The sequence below is a fragment of the Meles meles genome, chromosome 13 (genome assembly GCF_922984935.1).
Source record: "Meles meles chromosome 13, mMelMel3.1 paternal haplotype, whole genome shotgun sequence".
NCBI classification, from domain to species: domain Eukaryota; kingdom Metazoa; phylum Chordata; class Mammalia; order Carnivora; family Mustelidae; genus Meles; species Meles meles.
Window position 1 is genome coordinate 70,396,048 of NC_060078.1, and position 13,906 is coordinate 70,409,953.

Consider the following 13,906-nt stretch of genomic DNA (forward strand, 5'->3'; position numbering starts at 1 on the left):
TAAATCAATAAAAGAACTAAACTTGCCTCTCTATCTGTTAAAATGAAGAAATGTCTGGGACTCAAAAGCAAGTCACAGGAAAGGGTGAATTTCACAGCACACACCTGCAAAGGTGAGGAGTTAATCTCTCCTCTCATTGTCTATATGGTCATTTTAAGATATTTAAACGCTTGCGGGTGCCAGCCCATCCTTCCTTTAATCAACGATGAGTTTTCATGTTTGTAGAGTCGGCAGAGGTTTGGCAGGGTTCTGTCATGGCCACAACTCACCTATGGCCATTGGCAGTCAGATACCAGGTTCATCTCCTTAACTCCAACTAAAGAGTTCTTTTGACTCAGAACTCAGGGAGAAGACCGATCTCTCTTGGCAGGTTGAGAAGAACCCAAGTCATAGGGTAGACATAACTATGCGTGGGTGACATAAACAACCATGAACCGGAAACAGGTATAGAGAAGCCATAGACTTCCACAGTTAGGAGGAAGTTGCAGGTTAATTACGAGCTCCTGCCTGTTGAGCTGTGATAAAACCCATGGTCAAGAGTTACCGGGGCTGAGCCCAGCTTGGTTCCAACCAGAGTCTCCTCCTTTGTCATCAGATTGACTCCATGTTGTCTCCTGATCCTCTCCTGTGTCTCTGGCTGGTTTGCGCTTCTTCACTACACCATGGACTTCTCCGAAACAGAGTTAATATCCTAATTACAGAGAGGTCTCCATCTTAACAGCCGAGTTGCTGAAAGAATAATTCCCAGAGTTCGCCTGCCACATTTCTCTTGGTCTAATACTTTCTGACCATTATGCTATTTGATAGATCTTTTGAAAATGCTGAAGGTAAGATTCTCCCTCAGTGGGACTGTGCTTTGGGAAAATACCCAGTACAGTGTACTTCTTCCCTGCTTTGGCAGTCTGCTTGCTTTAGGCAAAGAACAAATCCTCCACATATAGATCATGGATTGTTTTCTGTAGGGAGCTATCCCATGCCGGTATTAGCGTATTAAGGGGCAAAAACTATGGTGCCTGGTTGATGTTCTGCTACTTACCTCCTTAAAACCTATATCATGGGGAGTTATGGGGTTTGAGTATTATACAGGCTTCTTTTTGGTCCTTCATTTCTCTTCTAGGGACTTTTTTCACCCACTTAGCTTTTTTTTTTTTTTTCGTGATAAAAGTCTTTAGTTTGTGGACACTAAACCCGTATTTAACAAATCAGTAAGACATGTTTCTTGAAAAGGATTTTTTTTTTCCTGATTTTGTACATGTGTCTTACAGAAAGTTTCTTATAAATTCAATCAGATTTAGTTATACTTTAGGGGAAAAAATCACTTTTTTAAAAGGTGAGTTACATTAAATAGACACTGCCCTAAGGAGATGGCACTGTGTGGACATTCTGCTTACAGCATATGAGACTGAAATGTATTATCAGCTGTTAGACTTACAGTTTCTACTTGCAGAGAGAATTCCTTCACCACGTTTATATACATGAGAGAAATCACTAAGAATCTTCACTTTTTTAAATATAATAATATACAGCCCTTAATCCCATAACCAGAAGAACAGACATCCCAAATCGCTTTTCTCAACTTTGGAAGGGAAATGAGTTGGGTTGGTGTTGATTTGGTTTTGGTTTTTGTGAGGTTTTTGTTTGTTTTTTCAGAGTTACTGTCCTCAGAATGACTGACAGTAGGCAAATCCTAGAAAGAGTTTATTCTGCTTAAAAAGTGAGCATTTTCCCTCCAGAGTAATTGTTTGCTGCTGAGACCAAACCTATAATTACTCTTATCTAATAGTTTCATAGCATGCCGTGCACTGTTTGCAAGGAATTTTTTCCATCGGTTTTTTCATTGGTCATTCCAAAATACAATTTGGTGATGAAAATTAGCAATTTTTCCCTTGGTATGGGAAAAGAGACAGTATAAGGGCAAAAATAGACCACCCCTTTTATGTTCTGCCTACCCAGCTTTGAAGTAGGCAGGAATGAACAGGAATGTTCTCTGTAAGTATATTTATATGAAAATAATTTGACATTTTTTTCTGTTACGGATGGAAAGCCTCAGTTTGAGCCTCTCTCCATACGGATTGTAAAAGAGGGAGAAACCCCTCCCACGAAGCAACCCCTTAGATCAGAGGGAATTGAACCATTAGAGAATTTCCATGCATGCTTCCCAGGACTAAAGCTACAACAAGAATTCTGTGCACAGCGCAGGTGGGGAACTAGGAGCCTGGAGAGAGGGAACACACGAATATCTTCCTGCCACTTGATGAAGATCCCGTTATTGTATCAATATGCAAGCTGCCCCAACAGAAAAAATAGGCCTGGCATTCTATTTGGGACATTGCACTTCTGCATAGACAAAGAAAACTTTGGGAAATTTTGAGCCAAAGGCAAGAACGTAGACATTCCTTAGGAGGGAACAACCAAGGGGGAAGGGACTGTTTACTTCTCAGGAAGTTATGAAATCTCATATGTAAAACACAGTCATATTTTTGTTATTACTTGATTTAACACTCCAGGAACTTAGCCCAGCCAGCTGTGACTCTCGGGCTGCCCTGCTCATTAAAATTCCCCCCTTCTGATTCAGACCCCTTTCTACCACTCCTAGATGTTGCCTGGCCTCTTGTCCCTAACTCGACTCCGTATAATTCAGGAATGTGCCTGTTCAGTGCTCCCAAGTAGTTTCTTTTTAATAGCACATTTAATAGCACATTTTATATTTACGAAAGTAAAAGTTCGTTGTAGAAATTTAGGAAAGTTCTGAAAAGCACAAAGAAAAAAACTGCACAGCACAATAATCCTGTCACCTGTATATTGCGCCACTGTTAACACTTCGATGATATAAAATTATCATTATTTTTTAAGCAACCAAACTAACCCTGAAGATACCAGGAGTAGAGGTGTCCAGGGCCTGTCCTTGAGGACAAAAGTTCTGCCTTTTCTATCTTGGTGTGCTTGGCAGCTGGCCCAGTAACCAGCATGCAGGTAGACCCCCTGCACACCTGGGTTTTCAAAGGAAGAAGACAGCAGCGTTCTAGAATGAATCCAGGAAGGAGGAAATGGGTCAGTACTTTTTTTCAAATAGGAACTATGAAATATATTTCTCAATTATGACCTTTGTCTGGAATTGTCCTGAAATGTCGAAAACGTGTTCACAAGACGATCCGCGAGGGGTTCAGAGAAGGCCAGAGTTTCAGGGATTTTGCACAGAAGATAAGTTTACTTAAAATTCGACACCATTTCTTTAGCACCGCGACAGGAAGATGTCTGTTGGGGAGAGTGGACTCCCGGCAGGTGCGCAGAACCCTACGCTGCTCTAGAAGGGGCCAAAGTCTGCCAAGGCTTGGGCCGCACCGGCTGCCCTCAGTCCTTGATTCAAGGTGGAGTGCAGTTCAGAGACGGGGAGTGCAGGGGCCGGAGTGCTCGTGATCCAGGCCCTTCCACCCCACCGGGGTCTGCAGGTGCACCCAACGTTCCCTGCACAGAGCAGCGCCCATAAACAGATTACAGCACCGCCGTCCGTTCATCCCCAAACAATTTTTCTGTCACTTAATTGGAAAATTCATCTTATTTTGCCTCCAGGCCTTGTAGCCTTATTGCATTTGCACATATTTCAAAATGTTTCAAGCACTGACCAGATAACGTTAATGAATATATTAGATAGGCAAACGCTTTTAAACAAAAAATAATAAACATACTTGTGTGTATATATTAAAAAAATGTTAATTCCGTCTGGAGCCAAACAGGTAATTTTCCCTTCAGCGTTTTTTCAGTCAGCTAAGACAGGTCGGCCTAGGATCGCAGTCAGCCTGTCTGCAGACTCGGACTTGACTCGCATACCAGGGTCAGCCGGGCTTCGGAGACAGACGGGGAGATGATCTGATTGGCTCGCGGCCAGAGCATGCGCACAAGGGCCCCTTTGATGAACGCGGTCTCGCTAAGCACTGTACCCGGAGCAGCCCGCCGCCACCCTCCTTTCAAAGATACCCGTTTAGAGTAGTTCGCAGAAAGGGGAAAAGCAGCAAGAAAAAGTGGGAGGAAGGGGAGGGAGAGAAGAGAGAGAGCCGAGCCGAACTACTGGATTACCGCAAGAATAATGACGCTCCCTGGCGCAGAGGAAGGGGGAAAGTTATTACAAGTAAACTGCTGCTTGTTGAAGTAGCTGGTTGGCAACCCTGCGAGGACATGAGGAATGTGCAATTAAGCTCATTAAAACATCATCATTATGCTTATCGGTCTTTTCCAAAAGGGGTAGGGTGGAGCAGTGTGTTAAGGCATGACGGCTTTTGCAGATAAAGATCCGGGGCTACCTCGTCCGCTGGGCTTCTCCGGGCAAACAGAATGAGCTATTGAGTTGCACGCGGCGGGCTGGCTTCCACTCGCCCTGGAGTGGCGCCTGAGCTCCGGGAGAGGCTTCCAGGGGCCTGGCTCCTTTCAGCGGGCGGGCCTCCTTTTCAGACAGTCCCCATCAGACAAGCAGGTCTTTACTAAGCACCTACTAGATGCCCAGCGCTGGCGTTGGGGGCAGATCAAGAAATAGTATATAGGACATGAGCCCTGCCCTTGAGGCGCCGTTAGCCGAGGTGGGGAGGTGAGACTCGGGCATTCGTTCGTGATGCCAAAACGTAGGGATCATGAGGCAGCCACGTGTGGTGCTCCGCTAGCAGCTGTGGGTATGGGGGTGACCGAAGAGGACGCGGCCCCCTTCCTCACCATCTAGCGGAGAGGCAGGCAGGCAGGCAGTCCGCGAGACAGGACTGCACCCCGACCGGCACTGGGAGGGGAAGCACGGGGCTGGAGTAACTACTCCATACACGACTTGCTCGATTTCCACATACATCTGAAGCTCCTTAAGGAAAAGCAGGGTCTCTCTTTCGCGTTCATTTTTTCGCTCTCTTCGCTGCTGTTGTTTTTTAACAGCATTTTTAATATGAAAACAATGTTTCTTGATGAAAATTAGTCACAAACAGAATATTATAAAAAGAAAATGAAAATCAGCTGTATTCTGACCACCCAGCAATACCCACTCTGATATGTAGATTTGCTTCCAATATTTTTATTGTATTTTGTCGGTTTTTTTTTTTTTTTACAAAATTAGGTAAATAGAATTAATTTTTGTTTTTTCCTCTCGAACATTTTCCATACCGTTGAATATGCCTCGAAGCATTGTTTAAAATGTCTGCAGGGGCGCCTGGGTGGCTCAGTGGGTTAAGCCGCTGCCTTCGGCTCAGGTCACGATCTCAGGGTCCTGGGATCGAGCCCATCAGGCTCTCTGCTCAGCAGGGAGCCTGCTTCCCTCTCTCTCTCTCTCTCTGCCTGCCTCTCTGCCTACTTGTGATCTCTCTCTGCCGAATAAATGAATAAAATCTTAAAAATAAATAAATAAATAAATAAATAAATAAAATGTCTGCATGTTTTAACTAATCTTCTGCTGCTGGACATCTCGTTTCTTTACAGGTTTTCACCATCATAAATAATACTTCCCTGAGCATCTTTGTATGTAAGAAATGTCACCTTTCATATGCCCGCAGTCATGTGCAAATAGCGTTCATGCAGTAACCACCTGTAAGAGAAAGGAAAGCTACACAATACAAAGTAAGGGACCCACACTGGTTTAATTTGGAGAACAAGGAGTTCCCTGGGGCTTAGCACAGCAGGAAGGCTCATAGGGAAGATGGGGTGGTCTGGTTTTTTAGAGTCTTGTGCGGATTGTCTCAAAACCCCAGCTTGCATTTTCTCCTGAGCATCTGTAAGAGGCAGCTCCTTTTTCCATCAGCTCGGTCCTGGCAGCCTCCATGACCCACGTCTACACAACACCTGTTTCTCAGTAATGCACAAACATTTCCGTGCTTCCGAAACACCTCAGCTGCAGGTTAGACCCGCTAAGTTGAAACCTGTGGGGTAGGGTCCAGGAACCTGAATTTTGAAAACAGGCCTCAAGGTGAGTCCAGTACATGGTCCAAAGACCCACAAGTCCGTGCAGGCTGCAGTCAGTGATGCTGGGCACACAGTGGTCAAGCTTAAGGGCTCGGGGCAGACCTGGGCCCCGCGGGTCACCACTGTGTGGCCTTAGGCAAATCACTTTGCTCGCTGAGCCTGTTTCCTCACCTATAAAAGGAAGATGGTGATAGGACTGTCCCTCCAGGAGGGTTTGTGAGGATTAGATGAAGGCTTATGACTGAGGCACTGAGCCCAGCCCACCACCAGTTTCCCAGGCGCGTCTCTGGGAGCTGTTCTTACCATCCACATGCACCATTCTGCTTTAAAACGCGAGCAGCAAGTAGGCCTCCCTCCTTCGCTTTTTGTCTTGGCTGAGACTCTGCTTTGCAAAGTGGTCTCAGAGCTCAGTGACCCTGCAAGGCTCCTGCTGTGACCCCTGCCATGCCTTCCGCTGGTGCCTACTCTGCTTCCCTAGGCCTCCTGGCACGAGAGGGGAGCCGTGGCAGCTGATTGGTGGAAATGCATCCTTGGTGGGGAGCCAAGTTAAGCTAAGGTGGGAGGGAAAGATAAGCCTGAGGAAATGCTGACGTGAGGAGGTGTGACGGGAGAAACACCAGTGCCCTCCAGGACTGGGGGAGCCGGCTTGAACTTTAATTCCTGGTTTGATCAAGGTAGTGTAAAAATGGACCCCAAAGGTCTTTAGATGGAAAACTGAGTTTTAGGTTTCACATATTAGCTGTAGTTAAAGCCAAATGTTCATTCCTCTCAAATTGTGTGGGTGGATCGCTTTCCTCCCACTGTTGAAGTATCGTGTTTTTAGCTGCTAATAAACTTAATAAAATCCATTTCTTATTTTCCCTGGTGTATTAAGTTCGTTCACATGCTCTGCTGAACCAACATTTAGTGACACTGTGTTAGAAAGTATTTTTGTTGGAAACAGACAACGGACACAGTTCAGCGGCAAAACACTTCTCAAAAAGGCTCCTTTTCTGGTCTTGAGCTTGCAAAGAGCCATTTGAATTCGGGGCATCGTCCCAGGAAACCGTAACACCTACACAAAGTATGAAGGAATTTTGTTTTATTGGTTCAAGAAACAGATTCAAAGGAACTGCATGCTTTTCCACTCTCACGGAAGCTCCCACCTGTCCCCATTCCCCCCTACCCCCAAGCTGCTGGTGCCACCAATGGCCTCCCCGTTTCCTCACTGTTCCAACCCCAAGGCTGCCCGGGGCGGAAGACTTGGGGTGCATTCCCAGGGTCTACCCTACTCCGGGTCTTCTCATAGTGCTTCGTGATTGAATGTGGTTGCTGTACTCGGGCAAAGCAAACACAAATACACTTGTGAGAGGTGGGATGTGGAAAGTAGCATGAGGAATACTGGAAACTTCGAAGGCAGGGTTGAAGAAATAAATAAAGAAAGAAGAGGGATTCGTGAAGTGATAAACAAGGAAAAATAGACAGAAACCCAGATAGAGAAATAGAATCTAGAGAGGGAGAAATAAATGCTTTGCAGTGTTTTTGTTTTGTTTTGTTTTGTTTTGTTTTTTTGAGAGTGTATGCACACGTGAGTAGGGGGAGGGGCAGCTTGAGAGAGAGAGAGAGAATCTCAAGCAGACTCCCTGCTGAGCACAACCCAACACAGGGCTCGATCCCAGGACCCTGAGATCATGACGTGAACAGAAGCCAAGAGTCAGATGCTTAACTGATTGTGCCATCCAGGCAACCCCCTGCCCCCAGATGCTTTGCAGGTTTAAATAGTTCTATCTTAAATTTCAAAAGGCAGGGCTGAGACCATCACAATGCAGAATACTTCTGGTGTGTTGATTGCTGAGATGTATGAGTTGGAGTGAGAACAGATAGGAGGTTTTAAGAAAAACCAAGAAGTTGGAAACAATCCAGAGGTTTGTTGATCTGTAATAGTGATTAAGTTCCTATTGCATTTAAGAATGCAGAAATAGGAGAGAACGTCCTTCCTTGTCAGTCTGGCTCTATTTTAGTGATAGGTGACCCAATTTTACATGGGAGCATTAAGTTTTCTTTTTTTTCTTTTTAAAGTTCAAGAAAAAGATAAAGTCAACTTCTTACTCAGGCTCATGTCTGTCATGATGGCAAGTCTTGAGAAATCTGCTTTTTTTTTTTTTTTTTAAACAAAGTGATTGTGAGATCTTTGCTCTTCTGTAGGATGAAAACCCAGAAAATTACAATGCCATGGCCATGTTTGCTCAAGTGATCACCCTTAGATTGTGTGGAGCTTATCTTTTGGTGTAATCATCATGGCCCTCTTAAACAGAGCTGTCTTTTTAAAACCCAGATCTACCGGTAAGATTTGTTTTAATTTTGGTCTAACAGCTTTAGGATTACCCCTCAAGACTATATCATCAGGCTTTTGTACAAACAAGAAGCTTACACAGAACTGCCATTATAATGGTGGTTTGAGGTGGGGGCGGGGGGAACCTTGTTTGGTTGATTGAGTTATGATTGTGTAGGGAACAAATAAAGGCTTTCTTTCCTTAAACATAACAGTTATGTCTTACTCTGGCTAATAATGCCATGTATTCTTTTAAAAAAATATTTACACAGCCTGACATTATTCTTAATGTCAATGCAATGTGTTACCTCTAGGTTGAAATCCAGTTTTAATCCTATAAGCTAGAAAAATAAGTTCGATCCTACACAATTGAGTCTTGAAATTGTTGATTTTGTTGCTGTATTTATTACCATTGATGGCTGGCCTCTCTCTCCCTCCCTCCCTCCCTCCCTCCCTCTCTTTCTCTTCCTTCTCTCTCTCCATATATATATATGAATATAAATTAAATCTTTTCGATGGACATGTACGTAGCTCTCTATATGTGTATATCTGTGCACATGTAACAATTTCGTTCATGCTATAAGAAACTATCTTACTTCATTTTCTGGGTCTACTCTGTGATCTCAAGAAATTCTTTTTGTAATGAATTGATTTACTCCAGCCCTGGGCAGTATTTCCTTTTTTAAAGATCTTATTTATTTGACAGAGAGAGAGAGACAGTGAGAGCAGGAACACAAGCAGGGTGAGTGGGAGAGGGAGAAGCAGACTTCCTAGTGAGCAAGGAGCCCAATGCAGGGCTCGATTCCAGGACCCTGGGATCATGCCCAAGCCAAAGGCAGACACTTAACCACTGAGCCACCCAGGCACCCCTCTCCCCACCCTGTACACTATTATGCTTGCTCCTGCCTTCCTCCCCCCAGAAAGTTAAACAGCTGTTTTTTGACAGTTGCTGCACTAGGTACATTATAGTTTGACTTACTAGATGTTATTTAAAGTCTCTTGTAGGGGCACCTGGGTGGCTCAGTCCATTAAGCATCTGCCTTCGGCTCAGGTCATGATCCCAGTGTCCTGGTATGGAGCCCCGCTTTAGGCTCCCTGATCAGCGGGGAGCCTGCTTCTCCCTCCCCCTCCACCTGCTGCTCTGCCTACTTATACGCACGTTCTCTCTCTCTGTCAAATAAATAAATAAAATCTTAAAAAATGATTTTAAAAAAAAGTGATAAAACAACAACAATAAAGCCTCTTATAAGTAAAATGGATTGGAAAGCTTTGGTGCCAGCTGGGTGAGGTGACTTTAGCGAGACAGTAGCCGACCACAGGTACTCTGGGGACTGCGGGCACACCGTCCATACTGCGTCCCCAGGGCACACATGGGCCCATCACGCTGCAGCCAGTGTTCCAGGTGTACCGCCACAGCCGCAAGGCGTCAATGCTAGAGGTGGGAAAAAAAAAAGAACAAGAAAGGGAAATTAGGAGTGAAGTTAGACAAAACTAGACTGTGAGCTTTTTTTAAATTTTCTGAGGCGGGAAAGCAGATAACAATTCAGAAACAGGAAGACAAAGAGAGGTTCCTCCAGATTGGAATGGGAGCCACAGGGAAGGCTTCTTAGAGTGAATTTGAAATGACTTTTCCCCTGAAATAAGCACTGAGTGCTTTTGAGCTCTCTAAATCCATCTTTAAATACAGTTAGGTTCTGCAAGCATATTTGGGCAGGAGATGTGAATTAGGATTTATAACTTGAGCAGGACTAATTTTAGTCAGCTAATTTGGCATTTTGAAAGCACTCCAGGTCATTGTAATTATGCAAAGGATATGCAATCATTAGTTCCCAATATACGAACTTCTCATTAATATCTACTTGGAGAAGAGTTGATGAGGATGAGGCTATCACTGGCTGAAAATGAACATTTTGACTTGAAAAACGAGGCTTCTTTTCACTGCTGGCTGCTCCCAGAATTGAGGAAGTGCCGAGCCGGGACAGCAGTGGCCTTGAAGTTTCGGGACCACGTCTCACACTTGTGAAATGGATCAAGACACTGAAATATCACTTGACCCAGCTCCGCACAACCGGCAGATCTGGGGGAAGGCTAGTTGTAAAAAAAGAATTGAGTCACAACGGGGGACGTTCTGCACAGCCTCCACCCCTTGCCCTCAGGCCCTGAAAACCCTGTACCCAGGCAGTGCCTGCCGCTTGGCGCCGGTGCCACTTTGGTTAGTAGAGAATGAATGGCTGAGCATGTGGCCTCCTGATCGACTGGAGATAACCTACCGGCCTTTGCAACAAGTCTCCTGTCCAAGCTGAATTATACGCACTCCACCTGCCGTTCGGTGATGGTCCAGTTGAGTTCTTGCTACTTTTCCTGCACCTTTGTACTAAGAGCAGTGTCGCTCCGCTCTCTAGCCCCGAGAAGTGAATTTCATGTTCTGGTGGTGGTTAGGACCCTGCTTCACTGACGATGGGACTTTACTGCCTGTGTTTGAGAGTTTGGGGACATTACATTAAGTTGTCTTTGTTTAGAACCTATTTAATGCTGAAACCTCTCAATACAGCTCTCAGGTGTTGTTTTAGTAAAATATGCTACAAGAAGATTGAGTTTCTGCCTTTGACCTCCAGCCTCCCTTTTTTGCCACCTACTGTCCTGTGATACCAAGAGCATGTAATGAACTGGGTGCCGGTCAGACACCTGTGCAGCGGCTTGTACAACCGTCTCACAGTTAATTCGTGTGGTTCATGCTCTAGCACCCTTTCCGAGAGACAGCATGCCATGAATGTGTTCGGTTTGGGACACCTGGGTGGCTCAGTCAGTCGAGTGTCCGACCCTTGGTTTCAGCTCAAGTCATGCTCTCAGGGTCGTGGGATTGAGCTCCTCGTTGGGCTCTGCACCCAGTGTGGAGGCTGCTTCAATTCTCTCTCCCTCTCCCTTCACTCACTCACTGCCTCTCTCTCAAATAAATCGGTAAAATCTTAAAAAAAAAAAAGGGGGGGGGTGGATGTGTATGGTTTGAGGGAGAGAAAAAAGGGGAAGACGGAAGGAAAGATTTGTAAATGCTGCAGCTGTGTCTGCCAATAACGGTGTCTCTGGCATTCCTGGGAGTTCTTTAGGGCTTCCTGAGAGCCTGATGCCCAGCGTGCTGGGTCGGGACTGGGTGCTCACCCTCCGGGATAGGACACCCTCAGGAATTCCCAGCCAAGGGGAGGGATTTTTCCTCTTCTGTGCCAGAAATTCTTGGACTCTATGTGCACGTGTGTGTGTCACTGACCAGCTACCGAATGCCACGCAGTGACTCTCGTACCTGCTGTGTCGGGCAGCGTCGCCGCCTTACACAAGTCTTGACTGTCCGTAGGAACGGAGAAGTCTTGTGGCATGGCTGATCCGAAACAGTGAATAATGCAAAAGAGTCATATTTTGAGAATGACTTAGTTGGTTCTGTTTCTACAAAACTGCTTTACCTTCCTAGTAGTATTTACTTAAGCTCAACTCAGTGTTTAAAACATTCTATTTTAAGGTTTTATATTATATAGAGGAATGGATTTAAAATATTAGAAAAATTATAGGAAGACTGCGAGGAAAATAAAGACCCCTTCTCATCACACATTTTGAAAACCTTTTGCTGAATATATGTCTAGACATTTTTCTTGGGATACGTACATATTGAGATACCAATTTTTAATTAAGTGAGCTTTTTTCATTTTACTAAGTATTATGATCTTTGCTCCACATCCATTAATTCATCTCAGCATCATCCCTTTTATCAGCGGAGCGGCATTCGGAGCTTTGAGCGCACCACAGTCTGCTCATACAAATGCCTACTGAGGAACATTTGCGTGATTTCAAACATAAAGTCTCTTACTGTATTACAGCGACATTCCAGTGCCGCCATACACCTGTGCGCACCTGTTCTAACACCTCTGTCGAGTTCACCACTAAGGGTGGCGTTGTTGGCTCTTTTTGAGTTTTCAAAACGATGCCAAACTGTGGTCAAGAAGAGCAACACAAATAGCCATTCCTGCAACAACGATTCCTCCCCCGTCCTGGCTGCTGTCATGATTCCCTTTCACCTTCACGACCCTGGTAGGTATGGGGGGCAATGACGTCTCATTGCTCTGCCAGTTTCTCCATTTACTAGTTGAGATTGAGCATGTTAAAATACTTGCCACTTCTGTTGCTTCTTTTTAAAAGCACCTGTTTAGGTCTTTAACCCATGTCTTCTATAAGACTATTTGTCCTTTTAAAGGTTACGTCTGTGTAGTTTTTTGCTGATTGACAAATGCTTGCTGGGCACTGCTTGGTGCCAGGGACACAAGGGTGGGCAAGAAAGACACAGTCCCTGCCCAGAGTTCACTGGGGGAACAGACGTTAGCTGCGTAATCAACCCGATATGAGAGCGTGGTTGTCTCGGATGCCTTGAAGGAGAGCGTCATAGTGCAGCAGAACTCTGTGGGCAGGTCGTTCTCAAATTCCAGCAGGCACCGGTATCGCCTAGAGGGCGCACCGGTATCGCCTAGAGGGCTTGGAATAAAAGCACAGATCGCTGGGCCCTAACCCCAGAGTTTCTGATTCAGGAGGTCTGAGGTGAGCCTGAGAATCTGCATTTCTAACGAGATCCCAAGTGGTGCCGATAACGCTGGTCTGGAGGTCGCATATGGAGAACCTCTGGTCTAGAGATTTCTCCTGAACAGGGAGACATCCGAGGCAGGTTTCCTGAAGAAGGAGTGCTTGAGCTGAGATGTAAAGGCATTACCTAGACGCTCCTGTCCTTGCAGACTAGCTTACGCCAGAGCCCGGTGGTGGGGAGAGTATGCCGAGAGCAAGGGAGGTGAGGCCATCGTGTCTGGAGAGGCACGAGAAGGAAGAGAGAAGGAGTAGGCGCCAGGACCAGCAGGACCAAGCCAGGCCTACTTGTGCTAGTAGCCAGGGTCAGACCACAGAGCTGTAGTAGGACATGTTAGCGAATGTTAACATACTACGGGTAAGGTGAAGCATGAAAGGAAACCTTAGGCAATAGAGCTGTTTTGTAGAAAGCAACAAAAACTGAAGTTAAAAATTGACTCTAAGCAACATACCACGTGTGTAAACAACACATAAATAATGAAAAGCTGGTGCTTTCAAAGATAAACATTATTATGACAGTTACGTGACATTTCTGGTTATAAGCCTTGCTACATTCCATTAAAAGCTGGTTTATAAACTTAGGTTCAAATACAATTTTAGACGTACTGGTTAGAAACAGGCTGTTTCTGGAAGCAGTCGGCATCTGATTCTTACCTGCTGGTTGCTCCAGGCAGCCTCACCTGAAGAGGAAACTGCTGCATTTGAATTAAGTCAGGAGGAAAACCAGGACCCAGATTCCCATCAGAAAGAAGAAAGTGCTCATGCCCTTCAAGGAAGAGAGAAAAGCAGCTGCTTCGGATTAAGAAAAAGTGCCCCAACCTCTCCTCCCCCGTGACTGCTGTCATAAGGAAAAGGGACAGTGGTGGCTTCTTAATAACACATCCTGTGTGCTTCTTCATTGACCTTTTCCTTTGGGAGAAAGAGACATAAGGTACTATAGATGTTCTAAGTAGGCAGACGTATTTTAAGATGCTGTGAGACTGGCTTGGATGGAAGGAGATGGAAGCCGAGGATTTCTTTTTCGAAGCCACAGAGAGGAAAAGGCAACAGGATGAG

The 13,906-nt window shown here is 45.2% G+C and overlaps 1 protein-coding gene across 8 annotated transcripts in view; it reads left to right on the forward strand.

Annotated features, from left to right (window-relative positions):
* Nucleotides 1–13,906, forward strand: part of VTI1A (vesicle transport through interaction with t-SNAREs 1A) — a 352,003-nt gene that overhangs the window by 287,408 nt on the left and 50,689 nt on the right. The gene's annotated exons all lie outside the window — the stretch shown is intronic.